General features: G+C 39.2%; 1 protein-coding gene across 1 annotated transcript in view; it reads left to right on the forward strand.

The window, feature by feature from the left end:
• cunh3orf70 (chromosome unknown C3orf70 homolog) overlaps positions 1-18,447 on the forward strand; it is a 31,591-nt gene that overhangs the window by 1,552 nt on the left and 11,592 nt on the right. The gene's annotated exons all lie outside the window — the stretch shown is intronic.

The following is an 18,447-nucleotide window of genomic DNA, read 5'->3' on the forward strand; positions in this document are numbered from 1 at the left end:
TATTCAGTCTACTTCAGTTTCGCTCTGCCCACTCTAGCTGAAGTTATAAGGTCAGTTTCAGCCTCAGACACCAATCAGAACAGAGGTCATTTAGGTATATCAGTCTTAAAGACACAGTATGAAAAACAGCCTGTTTCACCTCCTAAAATCTCAGACTCGTTACATACTAAGGCTTATTATTCAGTAACTACAGGGACTTCAGTGCAAACGAGTGTAGCTATTCTTATGTTATAGAAGTGTGTAATAAAACTTTGGGCCCACCAGCGGGCCCATGGCCATGTAGGGGGTTCATTCGAAGGGGTAAGTTGGAAGTGGTCGATGCATAAATGAATTAGGACTGTTTTGGTCAAAAAGCCACACAAAGATCAAGGAAAAAGATGAAAAACAAGAGGGAATGTAGGATATGGTAGGTCGTTCATGCTAACAGAAAATTTGTGGTTTTTCTTCAGTTTTTACACACAGACAGACGGATCATTTCAGTAGGGAATTTTAGTAGTTTCTGATGTGACCTACGTCTCAGATCACGGGCTGGATATCTATTTGAGAGACTGCTGTACTCTCTCCATTTGCAGAGCTCAGCTAAGGTGATGTAATGAAGTTGAGTATGTGTCTCAAAACGGACTCAAAAAGTCATCCCAAAGCCCACTGTCAACATTAAGATTCAGTACCAAACAACAGAAGAGCCACTTCAGTTAGTTCTAGCAGTTAAATTCATATTCTCTGAGTTTTCTGACAGATTACGAAAGCGTTATGCAGTCAAGGTTGAATTAGTGAGGTATTTTAGTGCAAACTAAATTATGCAACGTGAATGCAGGGCTGGGCATAGGTGCTTCCCCCTCTATTTAAAATCTAACTCAGCATTAATCAGCCATTAGCTCTAATAGGTCTTGTCCCTAGTTGTAAGAACAATGTCTTGCTAATCATTTTACCATCTTAATGAAAACTGTCTGTCCTGGTAAAGAAATATTGAATTATAAGATGATAAATAGACATTGCTTCATCAAATTATAAGTCTTGTTACCTGTTAAGTACTTTTGTGTCCCTGTGTACTCAAACCATCAAGGATAATTTGATTTCAAATGAGCTTTTTCCCTTCCAAACAGTAAATTAGCTGCTTGTAAAGAAGTTAAATATTCGTAATTCTGGGAATTACTCGCTGTATTGGCTATTTTGTTGGATATAAGACATAAATAGGGCCAGAATGGTTTTATGCCAATCACATGCTCAAGTAGCTCAATAAAATCAGCAGTTTTATATGTTGTACTTACAGAACTATTAGTGTAATTAATAGGTGATAAATTTAAGAGGTTATTCCTCTGTCTACCAGAAGAGGGAGCAAGTCCTGTCATTGATATGGCTGTTAAAGGAGTACCTAAATCAAAATTAGCTCAATAAAGCCCCCTGAAGACAAACTAGAGTTGTCTCCTGCACAGTGGACTGGACTTACTCTCCGCAGTGGCTTAATATGCTGCAGTTATGTAAGATATCTAATTTTATTATAGGCTATTTAACTATTATGATGGGCTATGAAGATGTAAAACTGAGGATTGAGGGCTAGATTAACATTAATGATCAGGACAGGAAGTGGTGCATCAGTATCAAAGCCAATACCTTAGTAGGCAGTGTGATATATGTGCTATGTTTTAATGGTGTTTTGGCGCTGTTCAAATATAAACATATTGCTGTTGGAACAAAACCTTGTATCTCCAAAGTGGTAACTTTACAGGAGAAGGAAAAAACCTTCTTTACTTTTAATGTAAGTCAATGGAACCAGACGTATTTCCAAGTCATTTTGAACCATTTCTTTCGGCCCATTCTTCATGAAATTTACACACAGCATAAAGGCAAACAGGCATTTTCACATTATGTCAAAAAGTGAAAAATGACAAAAATGGAGATACTAAGTTTTGTCCCGACAACAGCGATATATATGTTTTTAAGACAGACATGTAGATAAAAAGTGAGCTACAGATGGTATTGATCTGATACCAGGTTTTGGTATCAGGCTGTAATCGCAGAGGGAAAAAAGAATGAATCTGAGTAGTTTAAGTAGTTTGAGTCGCTTTACTGAAGTGCTTCAGTTAAAAAATAGCTCATTTTAGAGCTGTTATTTAAAGAAGAAGTATCAGTATCAGAAAAGAAAGAGTGATATTATATGTATGCTATCTCTAGACCGAGCTTTGGATGACAAGTGGAGGAAGTAAAATTGTGTTAGTTTTAATGTATGGGTTTAAGGAGGTTCTCAGACAAGTAAACAAAGGCTAAAACTCTGCGTCCATGGAAGAGAGTAGACACATCTCCGATTCAAATAAACAGGCCATTAAGAATTTACAGCCAAATCTGAACAAAGCCTCACTTACAAGGTACAAAATAGAGCTGAGCCGAATCCCAAGTGCTCCCTGACTTCCTGTAACCCTCAGAAGTCAAAGTTACAGCCAGCAATAACAAAGGCATGAATTTTACATCAACTGTTTATCACTTGTAGCTCAAACAAGCAGAGAGATCCTGCTGAAAGTGCACATTCAATCTGTATCATGCTTGTAAGTAGAAAATATGATATTTTATACTGATTTCAGTTTGATGGAACATCGATGTTGTGTGTCTTCTTTTGCAGAAAAAATCCTCTCTTTGCCATTGAAACAAATGGGAAATAGTCAGGAGTGCAGATTCAAACATGTACTGTGAAATGTAAATGTTATTAATTACATAACTAACATTATATAACTAACATAAGTAATGTAAATGTGTATTGTAAGTGAAATAAATAGGAAAAAGGAAAAAGACATAACCACATAAAGTCATAACCCAAAAACGCTAAAGGTCAAAATACAGGACACTGACCAAATTCCATTTGCACCCTAAGGCAGTGTTTTTTAATCCATTCATTATAACCAGACAACACAGCCGCTTGACATCATCATACTGAGTCCTCCATTGGCTGAGTGAGGTCTGTTACAGAGAAAACACAGTACAGTCTGAATAATAAACAGTTCTTTGGAGCAGTGCCACAGAACCGCTTTTAAGTTTTCTAAATAGCTTTGTGATGGAAGATGTGTCCGTGTGAAGAAAGTTTAATGTACTTCCAAATAAGATTTTTCCAAGAACCATAAGTAGCTAAGGTCATAACTCGCAATTTAACTAGGAAAAAACAGGATATCCCAAAAAAGAAGCCCCTCAACTGAGAATTCCTACTCATAAAGTGGGCGACATGGCATAAATTTAACATCACAATACTTCAGGATATTTTTACGATACACAATATGCCTCACGATATTTGGTTTTTCTGAGGTTTGCTAAGTTGGAACAGACAAAAAAGCACCAGTTATATCACATTTAAAAATACTATCCAAAACTATACAATGGTCAACAATTTGTTCAACATTTACTACTGTGCTGCACTAAATCAAGTTATATAATATAAAATATAATAATTGTGCTCTAATACTCTAATGACACACATTTGTGTGGCCTTTTTTTGTGACAATATTGTTACATTGCCCACCCCTATGCAAGCTTTTCTCAACTCTGAGTTTAACTGGAGATGTTATAAAGGAGGAGAGCGGTCAGTGGTTGAAATATGAATAGTAAAGCTCGTAACACACAACATGGTGTCTGTTTAGGGGAAAAAGTCCTGCCCTTCAAGAAAAAGACCAATCAGCCACCAATAAGCAGGGAAAGCCCCCCTCATTTTTGAGATCTTCGCAAGTACAGTTGCCAGAACAACCTGTTGTTGAGCCAAATGCTATAAGCTATTTATGAGGCTTTTGTCAGATTTTTCCAGTCGTTTCAAATATGTTTTTCAAACAGTTGTTTGGCCTTCAGTTTCATGTTTCTAGGTCTCTCCTTATTCAAAGAGAGGGGGGCCTGGTCTTTTCATTGGTCCTGGTCCTGTCATTTCTCTCCTTTTTAATGAGACTGTAGCAGTATTTGCTTTAGATTAATCAACAAACAGACACAGTAGCTGGTCAAATCATTGATCATGAAGGTCACTGTTTTGAGAAGGTAAATACAGATGAGAGGTTAGAACTTTTGTGTCTTCTCTATTTATAGTTAGCAAGTTAGACGCTCATATAGAGGACTTTTCAGAGGATCATCCAGACCAGCCTCGGTCACGGCCATTTCCCAAGGTGACGCAGACTGCAAAGGTCTAGCATGACTGCGGCTGTAGACAGATCAGATGACCTATATAGCGAACTATATGTCAAAGAGGGAGCCATTTTGACTGAGAGTGAATATTACTGGAGCTTCAGGAGCATGACATGGCTGAGGGTGGGTAAGGCTTTGGCAATGCAGCAACATAATCAGAAAGAGTTCCATAACAGGTTTTATGAACAACGGCACCCTCTGTCAAACTCCAACAGTCGCTTAGATGAGTTAGGATCATGTGACGAAGAGGGGCCAAACGCATTCCTCACATTCTTTACGCCTCCTCGGGGAAGTAATCACCTCTAAGTGTGCATGCGTATGTGTTAAAGAGAGAATGCCAGAGTGGTCCGTGTAAACAAGAACCCGTAATACGGAGATGCTTAATCTTCTGGGAGAGCGGCAGGGAAAGAAAACCAGGTCAATCAGCATTTTTTCCGTGGTTGTAATCGTGGTGGTAGTTGTTGTTGTTGTGATGACAAGTCACATCAGGACAGTGTTCCTGAAACATGACTCTTAATCTACTCCAGAGCAGCCCTAATGCACTGCCCTGGCTTCCTCTCTCTGCTCCTGCCACATGACTTACCGATACACTCTGACTGAAGAGGCACTGTGTAGGAAATGTGCAAACTAGTGATGCGCTTTGATGCAGTTTGTGGACACCGATTACTTGAAAATGAAAAGTGAACAGTCTGGCGCATGCACGGTATTTATATCGTGCTTGTTTCACAGCATCTGACTTGTAACAAGAACAGAAAAAGTGCCAATGGAATCAATTCAAAAAAAGGAACCAAAAGTGGCTCGTCTGTGACTTTTCTTCATAGAACCTTTTTGGCAGTGTTTAATTTTTTTAATCATTAGGGATGCACTGAAATTTCTGCCAAAAGAGAAAAAAGGCTAAAAATGTTGGCCAAAACAAACAAAAAAATTAATAGATCTTCACTGAAGTGTCAAAATCTTACCATTTAACAAATAATCTGAATTATAATGACAATGAGAAACAGTGATTAAAAATGTTGTTTGTTTCCTTCACTCGTTTGGTTGATTAACACTGAAACACAAACACGGTCTGCTGCAGCTTAGACCTGTGTTCTGTACCAGGGGTCACCAATCTTATACCCATGCATGGCTGTAGGTTTCCGTTCCAATCAAGCTGGAGCACACCTCATAAAGCTAATCCGTTGTTGAAGACAACTGATTAAGCAAGTGGAATCAGGTATGCTTGATTGGATTGGAAGCCTGCAGCGACTTTTCAGATAAGATTGCTGACTCCTGCTCTCTATAACAGCATTTGTTGCACAAAAATGTCTATATATCTTTTAGAGTTGATGGTTCCTATAAACATGTGCAAGTTATCCATGCCAAGGGCATTATTACATCCCCATACCATGACAGACCCCGGCTTTTTAATTTTACACTAGTAACTGTCTAAATACTTCTTTGGCCCAGAGAACATGATGTTTATTATTTCCATAAATAATCTGAAGGGTTGATTCACAGACCACAATATGCATTTCTTCTGTGCATCAATCTATTTCAGATGAGCTGAGCCCAGAGAAGTCAGCAGCGTTTCTGGACATTGTTGACATGTGGCTTCAGTGATGAACAGTGTTTATTGACAACAGTTTGTCAGAGTATTCCTGAGTCCATGTGGTGATATCCATCACAGAAGCTTTAGGGATTTTAATGCATTGCCATGTGAAGGGTCAAAGGTTATGAGCATTCAGTTGTGCTTTTTAGCCTTGCTTTTTATGCACCGTGATTTTTCCAGATTTCCTGCATCTTTTACGAATGGGGTGCACTGTAGAGGGTAAAATAACTAAAATCCTTGCAAAAAGTTGTTGAGGAACATTGTTCTTAAACAGTTGGACTATTTTTTTGGCTAAGTGGTGAGCCTTGACCCATCCTTGCTCATAAGGATGAGGCCTTTCCTAGATGCTCCTTTTATACCCGGGCGTGACTCTATCACCTCTTTAATAATGTTCCTAGTCTTAAATTGCTCCTGTCCCAACTTTTTTGGAATGTGTTACAGGCATTAGTTTCAGAATTAGCTTATGTTTACAAAAGGCAGCAAAGTTGATAAGATAAAACATTAAATATCTTGTCTTTGTACTGGTTTTGATTAAATACAGGTAAAGGTGGATTTACAAATCACTGCTTTCTGTTTTTATTTACATTTCACATACTGGAATTCAGATGACTTTTGGAAAGCATGATTTCATAATTTTACAACTTTTAATATTTACTATTATTTAGCAAGCTGTTTAAATTATATTAGTCCTCTAATCCATCTAATTCTTAGCTCTCTTTCCAGGCAACTGTCCCCTCTGAAGCATTGTCTGCGTTATAATGTTAATTCAAAAGCAGAAATGAAAGGGCAAAATATATGAACAAGAACAAAGAACACTTTCTTCGTTTATTGGTGTCTGTTTTTGATGGAGTGTGTCCTGAGTTTCAGGCTACTGGGAGCCTTTTTGCTCTGTAGCGTATATAGAGTAGGGGCTGACCCAGTTTACTGATAATGAACTGTGAATTTTGAGATATGACTCAATTCTCAGAGGTCAAGTTTCTTCAACTCAAACAGCAGGAACTCTTTGCACTTTTGGTTTCTGTTAATTACCTCTTATTTTTCATTACATTTTTTTCAAAATAAAAGTTTTTTTGTTAGGTTATTCTCAAATTAAATGCTAGGTTTGGATATATTTGACATGTTTTTGTTATTTTAACCATGATAGTGTTCTGTGTTCAGATTCAACAGTTCAGCCTTCATAACAGTCACATAGTTATTTAACTCCCAATGGTGCAGCTGTTCAAGGTTTTGCTCCATCACTGGGAGAATGTGGTATTATCAACAGTATTTTCACTGATACTTTAAATCCATGGGTCGCTGGTATTGGCTGTTATTAGCAGTTGGCTTTAATGTACCTACCGTACTTGTTTTGTATTAGAAAGGGTGTTTTTTTTTCTCTTGACAAATCAACACAGGCACCGAAATAAGATTTCTTTACTCTTTTAAAAACTCTCTCTCTGATCAATCATTTTTGACACATCATCAATATCCCAAAAGCACTACATTACAGAATACCAGTACTAAGGGCCTGTTTACACCTTGTATTAACATGCGTTTTTGGTGATCGGATCATGTTCAGATTTCATTTGACTGCGTGACAGGCCAGGTGTAAACACCCCCAAGATGCATTGTGAGTGGAAATTCGTCTGCCGAACGCTGACTAGCAGGTGAGAGAATAAACAATGAAGCGAAAGATGGAGGATACGTGAGGCTGGAGTTCATGCGCACCAGTCCGACGAAAGTGTCCCGTCCAAAGTTTATCCACTTTTATAGTAAAGGGGGTGGAGTAAACACAATTGAAATGAAAATGATGTATGTGTTACTGTGCTTTTTTACGTGGGAAAAGGACAATCAGATCTCATCTAAACTGGGGACGCATTTTAGTAAAAAGTGTAAATTGAATCCAGTTACGATCCAGACATGAAACACACGTTAATGCAAGTTGTAAACAGGCTCTAAATATCATGACTGATTAGTTCAGTGGTTCTCAATATCAGTCCCATTCACTGTACATTTTTGTGTTTTCCTTGCTATAATTAACTCTGAAGTAACTTTGTTTTGAGAAGTGCTGGGAACAAGGATGAGGCCCAAGCAAAAAAAAAAGAAGAAGATATTTTTATGGTTCAGCTAGCTCTTACAAACTTAATATATAAGACAATCATGTTGTTTCTAAACATAAAATAAGAACTTATTCCACATGAAGCGCCTCAGTACACAGCAACCATTATTTATTTGAAAAAATCATATTGTCATCATACACTGTTAAGAAGTGTTGGGGACAAAATTAGGCATGCCAGAAAACCAGTGGAGAATCCTCAGGGAATTCTAGGCCTTTAGAGAATGCTTAATGATTTCTGGGAATTAAGGAAACATGTCAGAAATTGAATTTTTAGCTTAATTTGTATTTAATGGAATCATCGCATTTTGTAGTATTTACACTCTGCAGTTGCTGTAGTACTACTCTTGTTTCATTGTTAAGTTTTGGTTGAAAATTAAGGGTTAAATTATTGAAATGCCCAATAGAAAACTGTCCAATCAAGACTTTTTTCGTGTGGTATGGAGGTAGATGAAGTGAGCTGTCCCATTGGTTTGGACTTCAGGAGCTGAGCTGAAGGCCTAATGTGATTAACTACTGACATAATTAGGTGTTGACTTTGGAATCAACCAATCATGGTTTAATTTACAATGAGTGGGACTACTTTCGGGAGAAAAAATGCTACTCTAGGCCTTCTGGAAGTCCTCAATATATCACTGACTGCAGTATAGCCACTAGTCAGGTTTCAGTCAGTTGTTAGAAATGGAAAAGGCCAGGACTCTTTACTGAGTCACTGTAAAAGTGCAGTTTTAAATAAAACATATAAAACATCTTTTAGAAGCTGCAGAAAATCTAGAACGGTCAGAAAACATTCATGTGCAACCAGCATTAGCTTTAGTGCTAACATACTATAAGATATCCCATATGGGCGCTAGCAGAAATTAGCACTATTGTAGAGGCTTTGACATTTATGACTTGAAATGAAGGCCTAGCTTGAATAAAAGTCATGGTTTGCCACTGGTAGGGACATGTCCCCAACGTCCCCAGTGTAAATTATGTCTATGCTAACATCCTGATTAAGGGCCTGACAATGCTCTGATTAGTGAACCAGGAGTGTTAGAACAGGAGAAACGCAAGAATGTCATTGGTCAGGAATTGGAAACCACAGACGTAGGCTGTCTTGGCATCGTCATGACGTCCTTACTCTGCCCACTGCTGAAAGGAAAAGACATTTTCTCAGCACATACATTCCTTCACTTCTGTCTCACTCTTCATTCTATAAAATTCCACACCTACATTACCGTTACACTGTGCTCATTGTTTTTAATACTGCATAAAATTATAATAGAAAATTTTTGCTTATTCTACCGAAAAAAAAAAAGAAAGAAGTCAAGCGCATGTGACTCACTGTCTCACTGTCTCAGAAGCTCAGCCTTTGTTTTTTCCCCAGTGTATTCTGATGGCCATCAGAGGAAGGAAGTCACACGGTAAATAGCAGGAAGTTCAAGCGCCTGAAGTCACACTGCCCTTGTTCCACAGTTACAGTCCCTTCTCTTTGCTTCAAAAAGGTCAGCACAATTTGGCCCAAAACCCCTAAGCCCAGGACCTTCAGGGTTTACACTTTCAAGCACAACCTTTCCATTCAGACTAAATGGCAAAGACCAGTCATTTAGTCAGCTTCACGGTTTTCACTGCTAACTCAAGAGAAAACGAGAAAACGGATAAAAAAAAGGATAAAAAGGATATAAAGGATATAAGCCCACAGCGGTGGTCACAAGAAAGTGCGTGTGGGCATTTTGGTGTCCGTGACATTTAGAGGCTTACATCAACATGTGTTTTCGGTGATCGGATTTCCCTTGACCACATGAAAAGCCAGGTGTAAACACACTCAGGACTCTTCATTTATTATCCTGTCAAGACAGGCATTAAATACAAGTTCAGCATTAGAAAAAAACAGGGAACCTATATGTTTGACAGAAAATTACACAGAAGGCTCAACAGCTGACTGAAATATCATATTTGTCTGTATTTAAGGTATTTAAAGTATCCACCCTTCACCTGTATTACAGCTTCCATTCTTTTCAGAGAATCTGCACTAATGCTTTTCCACACCTCCTAAGTTCAGTCTTAGACATTCTTCTTCTCATGATAAGTAACCCCAAACACATTCATTGATGTTGAGGTCTGGACTCTGGGGTGGTCAGTCCATTGTTCTGAGAACACCAGCAGCTTCTTTGCTTGATTTTTTACAGGGTATTTTCTTTTATCAGTGAGGGCTTCTTGATTTCTCCTCACAGTGGAAGGATGGACAGAAACACCTGTGGATGTTTTCAGATCTGAATCAAGAGTGGAGCTTGATTTTCTCCTCTCTCTCAAAGATGAAAGTGAACTCATTTTTCTTTGACCTAACCCTTCATTATGCAAGTGGATTAGCTTATGAAAAAATAGCAACTTGTACTTAATGGCCATTTTGACTAGAAATGAAATGAATTAAAGGTGGTCTCTAATTTTTTTCACGCGGAACTATACATAAGCAGAATTGTGTCTGTCGAGTACTGACTAGCATGTGATCGGATGAAAAAGGAAAAGCAAGATAGAGGATCTGCAAAGATAAAGTTATCCCCAAAACTAGTGCTTTCCTGCACTCTGGGCTGCTAAAGGCATCCAAGCTGAGGTTGTTCATTTGTAAGAGTAAATTAAAATCAGACATCATCTGGTCACACTGGGGACACGTTTTAGTGAAAAATGTAACTGGAATCCAGCCAAAGTATATCTACATATAATCCAGACATGAAACGCATATTAATGCAAGGTGCAAACTCATAGACTCAAACTCATAGACTCAAACTCATAGACTCAAACTCATAGACTCAAGTTAACATAGTAATTTTTAACTGCCTCAAATGCTAAATAAAAGGTGACATGCCATAAATTTTAGTTTGCACCAAAATCATCTGCTGATATGAGATCAAAATTGTTAACAATTATTAGAATTCTAAATTTGATCAACAACTGTCCAGCAATTGAGTTTGAGAACACCAGACAAATACTTGTGGCAGATCACAAATATTCAAATTACTGTGTTAGATAAAAACCAACTGATTACATCCTATGACAATATTAATTAACAATAATAAGCTCTCTGCCTGCTAGACTTGAGGATGAGGTTGAGGTTGGTTGTTGTAAAAGAATATTGTGCGTATCACTGGTTACACAGTGAAGCTTAAGCTTTCACCCCCAACAGCCGAATCGAATGCTATTTGATCTAAGACCAGTTTTTCTTTTACTCACAAACTGTAGTAGGTTTGTCAGACCCTGAGCCAAGATCAGTGTAAGAAAACAAGACAAAAGAGCTTCTATCAAAGCTCCAAACATCAAAAGCTGGGCCGATACAATTATTGAGCTGTTTCTCCTTCACACTCCTGAGAGGATGTTCTCGTTTGCACTGCTGTCAACTAGACTGTAAACATGACAAATACTAATACTACACCTAGCATAGCACAGCAGCCGGCTTATTTCAGCAGAAGCTGGTTCAGTTTAAAGTGTAATGAGGAGCGTTCTCCGAGGAACTTGATCGACATTTGACCCACTTCTGAGCAGCTGTGCAGAGATGTTCTTGATTCCATATGGAACGGAACAGAGGACCTGTAGCAAGGCACTCTGGGAGGCTATAGCGGGTGTTAAGAAGCAATGACGGCCGATAAGAAGAAAGTATGGAGGTGCTTTTTGAGAAGCATAGGGAGTTTATAAAACATAATACATACAACACAAACTAAATAGCTGTAACCTCATTTAGTTACACCTCACCTTTCCATTCAAATGAACAGAGTCAGCATGTGCACACTTTGTTAACATACAATGCAACTGAGTGGGCTTCTGAGGGGTGTAACCGTCTAAGCTTTAACTATCATCAGAAGGGTCACACGTTCAGTCCCTGGTGTCTGTGGCTGGGAGTCAGTAGGCCTCTGTCTGGGTGGATGGGACAGTCCTTCCTGTGCATCGCAATGTATCAGAATGCTCAGTTAGTGTTCTCCTCCAAGTGTGTTGAGTCTTGAGCTGATCAATGATGTTGCGTTTTAAAAGATGTGGTCGCCCACGTCTTGGAAGAAGCACATGCTAGCCTTCACCTTCCCAGCTTAGTACCATCGTCTGATAGGGGGAGCCCTAGCTAATGGCCATGACTAAACTGAGGAAGAAATTTGTTGATTTTCTAAGTGAGAGTATATTAACACATCTACCAAGGACAAACTTAAATATGACATTTGTGTTGTAAATTTTAGTGCACAGTTTCGATTTATTTACTGAGTTTAACATATTGGAAAAAAAAACAATACAAAATGTGTCATAACTTTTGCACATTTTACGTTTTTTTTGTTAAATATGTTAAATTGAGCAAGTAAACAGTAATTGTCCATTAAAATACACAGTAGTTTGTTTTCTGTAGAGGATGTTTTTACTTAGTTTCACTTTTAAAATCAAATATAACATTAATTTTACCAGGTGTGCCTACTATGAACGTTTGCATACAACTGTACAAAATAAATATTGTCTGAAATAATAACACGCTCTGAACATATTTCTCTAGACAAGAGCGCTGCAGTTTCTCATTAGGCTGAATGGAATATTAGTTAATGTTCTGTGAAGCTTGTCCAGCCTAGCAGCAGTTGCTACTGTAGAACACATTTGTGGGCGGAGCATGTAGAGGTCAGTTGCATTTAAAGTTGACATATTTTCAGTTTGTAAGTCAAACAGCGCGTAATGCTGTCCCCACACTGAGAATACATCATTGAAATAATCCCAGTAAAGGACTGCAACGGGGCACACGCACACAGCCATGCAGTTACAGTGCTGAATAAATGAATACTGATTGGGTTTTTAATTCAGGAGTTTCCTTTGAGAGCTCCGCTACAGAAGAGTTTTCTGCAACCCCAAGGGAATACAATACAGCCTCGTTTGTCTTCAGTCGCCCCCACTCCCTCTTTCTCTCTCCCTGCGTGTGTTACCTGTCTTTGGTTGTTTGCTTTTATATGAATATTCGCACAGTTGTCCTCCACAGGAACCCTTGTTTACTTCCCTTAGGAAAAGAAGCAGATTTTTGCCTTTTTTTGGTTTAAAAATACGCCATGTTTACTGCGCTGTATATTGTTGCTGTCATAGCAGCTTCATTTTTCATATCTCTTATTTATTTTTATACCATTTGAAAGCGACAGCTGGCCTTTACATTATGTGAACATTTCATGATGAATAGGTTAATATAAATGGCCCAGAATTACTTGGAATAAAACGTCAATGTTGTACAAGCTTGTATTTCCAAAACAGTAACTTTATAGGAAAAAGGAAAAAAACATCCACCATTTTTAATGTAACTTTAAATGGTGTGGAAAATAAAAATAATAAAAAAGTGTTCAGAGGTTTTATATGACGGTTTTTATATGACGAAAATCTTATTTATGCTAATAATGTGGAGGTATGAGGTTCTGCTCCGACAGTGATAAATATGCTTTCTCTGACTTCACTGGGTTTTCCCCAGTCTTATTGAAGGTGTTATGCCGGAGGTTGGCTTTAATCATTTCCTGTGAATATACAGTCTCTCGCTGGCCTTGTGTGCGCAAGTGTGATAATCTCGAGGTAAAAGGCCTGAATTCCGTTTCTGCTTTAAAACCCTATCGTAATTCAGGGCCAGTGGTGTCTGATTTGAATGAATTATCCTTGCATGAGCTTTCGCTTTTAGCCAGTGGCTGCTCAGGGCTGAATGTAGCAGACATGGTCTCTCAGTACACGGGGAATGTTTTTTAATATGGTAAAGGAGGCTAGTGCTCTGTTTAACCCTTAAACTGTAGGCTCATTATTCAGCTACTATGAATCATACAGTAACTACTATGAATGATTCTGTAACTATTATGAATGATTTGGTAACTACTATACCAATGTGATATGTAAACTAGTTATGATGGATTGGAGGCTCTGGTTGTGAACTGGGGAGAACATTCTAGAACAATGTGAATGGGGGTGCCCATCTAGAACAGTGTGAATGGGGGAAGAACATTCTAGAAGAATGTGAATATTGGAAGAACATTCTAGAACGGTGTAGGCTGGGGAAGCCATTCCAGAACAAAGTGATTGTGGGAAGAACATTTTTAGAAGAGTTTGGAAGGGGGAGACCATTCTAGAAAGGTGTGTATGGGGGGAGAACATTCTTGAAAGGTGTGTATGGGGGAAACCATTCCAGATAAGTGTGAACGTGGGAAGAACATTCTAGGAAAGTGTGAATGGAAGGGACCGTTCTAGAACTATGAGTGGAAAAACGTTCTAGAACAATGTGAATGGGGAGAACGGTCTAGAACAATATGAATGGGAAAGAACATTCCCAAAAAACATGATTGGGAGAAAACATTTAAGAACAGTGTGAATGGGGAGAATATTCTAGAACAATGTGATGAAAGGGGCACATTCGTTTGCAGTTTTTGTCGTTTGTTGCTGTTTTTGGTGAGTACCTTTAGGTTATATTGCAAGAGTTCATTTGTGTACTAGAGCTGTTTCAGGCAAGATGATGATGATTGTTATGATGATGATGATGATGATGATGATGAGCCAGCGGTCTGAGAGAGAACTCATTTACACCTCGGCAAAAGTATCAGCATGTCAGTGTTTTCTAACACTACCTCACTGTGCTTGTCCTGTAAATGTGTTCTGGTTTCTGCTGCTGGGTTAAACAAGCTTTACAGACTGATGTCAAACATCAAATTCAACCATGTAAGAAATTTTTAGTATTCTGTCAAAAACTGTGCACCGTGATTCTCATTAGGTTCGTTAAGGTGGCCTGTGTTTTTAATTTCAGAGCTTTTTTTTGTGTCTCCTGAGTGATGCGCCCGTCAAAGCCCTGTTGTTGGGAGATAGCGTGTTCGATCCACAGCCATCCGTGGCCAGGAGTCTGAAACAGTATAATTAGCTCTGCTCTGTCTGGGGGGGATAGGATGGTCCTCCCTTACCCCCATCTCCCAGCGTTATGCTAGCCGACGAGGGCACCTGTGAACTAACATAACAGAACTGGCAGCTAGTGTTCTCCAAGCGTGTTGAGCTGAGCTGTGATGTTGCGTTAGCATCAGTCTGAAAAAATATGGTGACACTTCACATCTTGGAGGAAGCGCACGCTAACCTTCACCTTCCCAGCTTGGTAGCATCATGTGATGGGGAAGACCTGGCTAGTGTGAGGTACTGGACACGCAAACTGCAAACAATAATGGGTAAAAATACAAACTATAGAAAACAACGACTAGTTGACTGCTAAAATGAGTAGCATTTGACTAGCCTAAGTACAAACACACACACACACACACACACACACACACACACACACACACGTCCAGTAGATAAGCTGTGTATGTGGGTGTGAGCTGGGTGTATTAAGAGTCCAATCTCACTGAATCTTTCTGCAGGAATTTCATCAGCCCTCATCCACACCCACCCTGAAACACCAGCGGGGCCAACGGCCAAGCAGATTATTGACAATTAGAAAGAGAGAGAGAGAGAAAGAAAGAGAGAGAGAGAGAGAGAGAGAGAGAGAGAGACGCACAGAATGTTAGACTGGGAAGACATGGGAGAAAGTAAAAGGGACAGAAAGGGTGAGCAAAAGAAGGGGAGAGAGAATGAGATGGAAAGAGAAAGAGATCAAATAAGAAAGAGAATGCGGGGAGGAGAAAAGGAGCGTGAAAGAGAGGGAAAGAGGAAATAGAGGGAGGGGAAGACAGACAGAGAATGAGAGAGGTGAGAAAGAAAAATGAGAGAGAGGTTAAAGAAAGAGAGGGAGGGAGTAGAGAAAGAGTGAAAGACGAGAAAACAGAAAACAGGAAGAGGATGAGACGGAAAGAGGAACGAGAGAGATCTAATGGAATTGGAACTTCCCTTATCCTGAGCTCCACTCGTCTAATCAGTCTCTGTCCTCTTCTGCTTTATCAAACCGTCTCACAGTAACATCACACGGAGACTCGTTCACTTCTCTTTTCTCCTCCTGTGGTTATTGGACTCCGGCCTCAAATGGCGAACTGGTGAGACCAGATTGAAACTAAAGCAAAAAACATAAGAACACTTTGAGTGCTTCTGTCCAGGAATGTTTTGGCCGCTGCCAACAGCTTGCCTTTCTGATACAGCTGTCCAAGATACACTCTTTTCAAGCTAGACTGAGTAAACATAGGCTATTTAAGCAAATAAATTGCAGGACTAGTGGTGAAACAGTCAGTGCTGCACTGATACTGTGTCAGTTATCAGTGCAGATACTGGCAATTGAACACAATATCATGTTGGCAATAGAGATCACTGATAACATGAAGCAGACACTACTGAGTGAAGCATGTCCACCAGTGAATGGAGCTTAACTGAAACAACCAACACGTCAGCAGTGTGGGATGACAAGCAGTACTAAAAATGCTCATTGTAAAAATATGTAGGGCTAGTGTTTTGTGGGAAGGCAATGGTAGAGGGTGATGTACCAGTTGGAATTCTTTATATCAGTTTCACAGATACGCCAACAAATAAACCAGTTAACAACGTTCACACAATGTAGATGACGCTAACGGAGCCCCTTACCTGAACGGCTGAGCCAGGCTTCTTTCTGTCATCACTCATCTCTCACTGTGTAGTCAGCTACAGTCTGAGTTAATGTTAGTCTAGGTTGTCATTGAGGGTGTACATTTTAGAGACACATGGAAGGAACCGCCGTCCCAACTATTTTAAAAACAATTAAGTATACAGATCATAAATATTTACAAGGATTATGATATGATGTATCTAAACCCAAGGCATTAATTGAGATAGTAATAAGGTAAATACATCTTTGCTGTCCGAAAACACATGTATCTCCATTTTATTTTTCTATTTGAATGCGGCAGATGTCCTTTACATTTTGTGGGAGTTTCAAGATGAATGGACCAATAGAAATGCACCAAAATCACTTAATATGAAACCTCTGTACATTAACTTACATTAGAGGTAAGACCGTTTTGTGCAACATGACTGTGGTCGTCATTGTTCTTTATTAGAGTTTTGTTCTAAATATCATGAGAATATTGAATAGTGAACTCAGTACTGTGAAACTAATCAAATCATTGGCTGAGTGTATCATTACACTCCTATTCATCTGTTTTAGTCACGTGACTTGTTTCGTGCAGCAGCCCTGTCTTCTGCTGCACCTCAATGAGAGTGACGGTGAGGAATATAAAGGAAAGTGAACACAAGTCAGAAACAGTGTTCAGAAAACAAAATAGCTGCTCTTGATTCATATACAATTCCCACTGGTTACCGATTTAAAGTCACATTGCAGTAAGTGGACAAGTGGCCTAACAAACGGTAGACAGGAGTTTCCCTGTGCAGACATGAACACTAACCCTTTTATACAGACAAAATAACGACTTTATAACAACTTTTATACAGACAAAAAACTTTTAATTGACTCCTCACGTCACACTTGTTTACCGTTTTTAATCTATCGACAAGAGCATTGGTTAAAGACCGAAAGCCCGTCTCTGTGCTCTGGGAAAGCCTGAATGTCATTAAAAACAGCTACTGCTGCTTCAGCACTGGATGGGAAAGCAGCACAGATTTAAAGAAGAAAAACTATGAGAACGGAAGAGAGAAACATTGACTAAAATAAAATACTAGTGTGGTTACCTTAGTTACTTAACGTTAGTAGAGCGAGTGAACTGTAGTCAGTGTAGGTTGGACCTAATCAGAAACTGTAGTGCAGCCTCAGTTTCTCTCAAAATACCTGCATTTAGAGTTTGTAGTTCATTTCAAATGATATTTATCTTGTATATGTGTGAAAGGTCACACTGTTGGGATAGATTGGGTGTAGTTTTGTTGTTGTTGTTATTATTTGTTGTTATTATTTTACAATTATTTGTAATCAAGCTAATGTTAGCATGATGTCAAACACAGTCCAGCTCACCAGTGTAGCTTTTTAAAGTGGAAACTCAGTCTTACGTAGATGTAGCATCTGTTTGCTACGGTTTCTCTCTGTGTTAAATGGAATTTTTGTCCAAATTCTGTAAAGCTTGCCAAGCCTAGCAACAGTTGTGGGCGGAGCTAGGAGAGATCACCTTATAGCAGTGTAGGTTTAGAAGGCAGAGGCAAAGCTGAAAGAGGAAAGTCTTGATTTACATCTGAGAAGAGAGATGAAAAGTGGAGAGAGAGATGGCTAGACACATTTTGACTGTTGCCAACAGCAGCAGTGGCAGAAATTGCGATGAGGGTGTAAAATAACGTGGGCCTGATCTAGGAATGGGCTTCTGCAGTTTGTTTATTCATGCGTCTCCAGCCGTAATCCCCAGCCTACTGTTATAATCCCATATGAAATCATTTTGTCTCGCTGCGTTAATGCCCTGTTAGGGGTCAACAGGAAACGTTGTTGAGCAGACTGTTAAATCCAGCTTAGCCTCATCCTCAGCCAGTCAGCCCGCCCCCTCACCGCCTTTCCGCACGTTTTCAGCAAATTGGTCGGCCGCGGATTTGGAAAGGTACATTTTCATTGGCTAGTGCTCAAGTCAATCACATCCCTAGTACCCACTTTATTGGGTTACTGCTTTATAATATCACTTACTTTACAGCACTTTAAATCATCTGTAATACAATGGCATATTTGCTGAAAGCACTCTTTCACATTTGCTGCCCACGAATCTGAACAGCTCTTGTTTACTTGTTGCATATT

The sequence above is a fragment of the Colossoma macropomum genome, unplaced genomic scaffold, assembly GCF_904425465.1.
Source record: "Colossoma macropomum unplaced genomic scaffold, Colossoma_macropomum, whole genome shotgun sequence".
NCBI classification, from domain to species: domain Eukaryota; kingdom Metazoa; phylum Chordata; class Actinopteri; order Characiformes; family Serrasalmidae; genus Colossoma; species Colossoma macropomum.